At 39.6% G+C, this 3851-nt stretch overlaps 1 pseudogene; it reads left to right on the forward strand.

Annotated features, from left to right (window-relative positions):
- Positions 1 to 1080: 1080 nt before the first annotated feature.
- LOC127214573 (diphosphoinositol polyphosphate phosphohydrolase 1-like) lies at positions 1081 to 1673 on the forward strand (annotated as a pseudogene).
- Positions 1674 to 3851: the final 2178 nt, after the last annotated feature.

Here is a 3851-nt window from a genome sequence, read left to right on the forward strand (position 1 = left end):
AATCTATAAGCACTACTTCTATTATGGTATATCCTTTTTGCTCTCTGTTTACGACCCCCTGACTCAACATTCCTGGTCCCACAGGTTCTCCTCTTCTCCACTTCTCTTTATCCTAATGCCCTCTCCACTCACTGCCCCCCCACTTGCAATATTCTCAGAAAAACTTGTTCCTTTACCCTTCTGTGAGGCACCTTGTATAAAATACTTAGAACCCTCCTTGTATCCTTGTTTCTCTGGCGGTGTGAATTATAGGCTGGTGATACTTTGCTCTATGTTTAAAATCCATGTATGAGTGAATACATACAATGTTACTCTTTTTGTGACAGGGTTATCTCACTCAAGATGGTTTCTTAAAGTTCTATTCCTTTGCCTGATTATTTCAAAATTTCATTGTGTTTGTCTACTGAGTAGTATTCCATTGTGTAAATGTACCCAACCTTCTTTATCTTAGTTGCTTCCAGGTACTTGTTATTACAAACAATGCTGCTATGAACATAGTTGAACATATGTCTTTGTTGCATGGATGTGGATCTTTTGGGGTATATGTCTAAGAGTGGAATTGCCAGGTCCTGAGGGTAGACTGATTCCCATTTTCCTGAGGACCAGCCATACTGATCTCCAAAATGGCTGTACAAGTTTGCACTCCCACCAGCAGTGGACGGGTGTTCACCTTTCTCCACTTCCTCTCCAGGATAAGCTGTAATTGATATTTCTAAATTTAGCCATTCTGGCAGGAGTAAGATGGTATCTCAGAGTTGTTTTGATTTCCATTTACCTGATGGTGTGGATGTTGAACAGTTTCTTAAGTGTCTTTCCGCAATTTTGGATTCCTTTTTTTGAGAATTCTCTATTCATTACTGTATTCCACTTGTTAATAGGGTTATTTGGTGTTTTGGTGGCTAGTGTCTTGTTTTCCTTCCATATTTTGAAGATCAGCCCTTTGTCAGATGTAGGATTTGTGAATATCTTTTCCCAGTCTGTGGGATGTCATTTTGTGTTGTCAACTGTGTCCTTTTCCTTAAGCAAGCTTCTCAGTTTCAGGAGGTCCCATTTATTTATTGTCCATCTTAGTGTCTGTGCATGGAGCCTGAGGAGGAGCCGAGTGTGGCCGCGATCCGTGAAGTCTGTGAGGAGGCTGGAGTAAAAGGGACCTTAGGAAGGTTGGTTGGAATTTTTGAGAACCAGGAGAACAGGACGTATGTGTACGTGCTTATTGTCACAGAAGTGCTGGAAGACTGGGAAGACTCCATGAACATTGGAAGAGAGAGTGGTTTAAAATAGAAGATGCCATCAAAGTGCTACAATGTCACAAGCCCGTGCAGGCAGGCATCCTACTTTGAGGCGCTGAGGCAAGGCTACTCTGCCAACAACTGCACCCCTGTCGTGGCCACCTCATACTCCACTTCTGTGTCAGGCATCAGATGACTGCAGACTTGCTGTAAGAGCCAGAGAGTGGAAACCAGACTGAAGTGTGGCTCTCCTCACCACTCCCTCACCCTCCTCACAGCCTCCTCTTTGACCCAGACATGGTGGGCAACAGAGAGGGGTACACTGAGGCGCTGCTGGGTTGTGGAGTGATGTGGGTGGTGTGTGGGGTGATGGGAACTTCTTTCTCTTTTTCCTGAGGGTGGGACTGGGATGTAACTCACGAGTAATTTCCTGCTTGCTCCATTCCTCCCTCACTCACCCTGCCCTCTGAGAGAGGAACCCTGTTCTCTCTCCCATTTTGGGTTCTGAAGCGTTCCCATTTGCCTCATCCCAGCCTAGCCAGGTATTTTCTCTAAATTTTTATTTTTCATTAAAAGACACCCATGTGAGATGAAAAAAAAAAAAAACAAATACACATAAATACACAAACATACAATAAAAACAACTAAGATTCAAAGATAGACATTACTATAGGGTAAAGGGCTGGGAAAAGATCTTCCAATCAAATGGACCCAAGAAGCATGTATCTATCCTAATATCTAACACGTTAGAGTTCAAACCAAAATTAATCAAAAGAGAATAAGACGGTCATTTCATATTCATCATAGGAGAAATCCATCAGCAAAAAGTGTCCATTCTGAACATCTATGTCCCAAATACAAAGGCACCCACATTTGTAAAAGAAACGCTATTATAACTCAAACCTCATATAAAACATGAAACAATTATAGTGGGAGACATTGATACACTACTCTCACCGCTAGACAGCAACACCAGTCAGAAACTGAACAAAGAAACAAAAAATCTACTAGAAGTTATGTCTCAATTGGGATTAACAGACATCTATAGAACATTCCATCCAAACACAAAAGAATTTACCCTCTTCTCTGATTTCTCTGCTCCACATGTAAACTTCTCTAAAATCAACCACATACTAGGTGACATAACAAATTTCAACAGATTAAAAAAAAATGGGAATAGTTCCCTATATCTTATCAGACCACCATGCTTTAAAATTGGAATTCAACAACAACACAAATCTCAGAAACCCGACAAACTCATTGAAACTGAACACTGCGCAATTGTACCATACCTGAAATTCACATAGAATGAGGACACAACATACTAGTACTTAGGGGATTTCATTGCACTAAGTGCCCCTATGAAGAAAATGGAGGAAAATCACATTAAAGAATTAACAGCACAAATAAAAGCCTTAAAACAAAAAGATGCAAACTCACCCTGAAGGAGTAGAAGCCAGGAAATAATCAATTTGAGGGCTGAAATCAATAAAGTAGAAAGCAGGGAAACAATACAAACAAATCAATGCAACAAAGAGTAGGTTTTTCTAGGAAATCAACAAGATAGACAAAACCGTATTCAAACTATTGAAAAAGGAGAGAGATAACATGCAAATTAACAAAATCAGAAACAAAAAAGGACACATAACAAAGGACACAGAGGACATCCTGACAATTCTCAGGTGATACTTTGAAAACCTGTACTCCACAAAATTTGAATTCAAAGGAAATGGAAAATTTTCTGGATAACTGTTACTTACCAAAATTAAATCAAGAACAGACAAACAACTTAAATAGATCTATAACCTCTAATGAAATAGAAGCAGTCTTCTAAAGCCTTCCAACCAAACAAAGGTCAGGGCCAGTCGGCTTCTGTGATGAATACAACTAGAAATTCAAGGCAGAGCTAATACCAATACTACTCAATTTGTGCCACACAAAAGAAAGTGAAGGTTCAATACCTTTTTATGAGGCCACAATCACCTTGATACCCAAACTTCACAAAGACAAAACTAACAGAGAAAACCACAGACCAATATCTTTGATGAACATCGATGCAAAAATACCCAATAAAATACTGGCTAAGTGAATCCTAGAATACATCAGAGAAATCATCCACTACAACCAAGTAGGCTTCATCCCTGGAATGCAGGATGGTTTATCATACAAAAATCTATCAATGTGATCCACCATATAACAAAACTGAAAAAGAAAAACCACAGGGTCATATCCCTAGATGCTGAAAAAGCCTTTGACAAATTTCAACACACTTTCATGATAAAAGTCTTGGAGAGATCAGGGATAACAGGACCATACCTAAACATAATAAGAACAATAAACAGCAAACCAACTGCCAACGTCAAACTGAACGGAGAGAAACTTAAGGCGATTCCACTAAAATGAGGAACAAGACAAGGCTGCACACTCTCTCTCTCTATCTCTTCAATATTGTACTTGAAGTTCTACCTAATGCTATAAGACAACAAAAGGAGACCAAGGCAGTGCAAATTGGAAAGGAAGTACTCACACTTTCTCTGTTTGCAAATGATATGATAGTTCACATAACCGACCCAAAAACCTCTACCAGGTAACTCCTACAGCTAATAAACACCTTCAGCATAC

The sequence above is a fragment of the Phodopus roborovskii genome, unplaced genomic scaffold (assembly GCF_943737965.1).
Source record: "Phodopus roborovskii unplaced genomic scaffold, PHOROB, whole genome shotgun sequence".
Classification (NCBI taxonomy): Eukaryota; Metazoa; Chordata; class Mammalia; order Rodentia; family Cricetidae; genus Phodopus; species Phodopus roborovskii.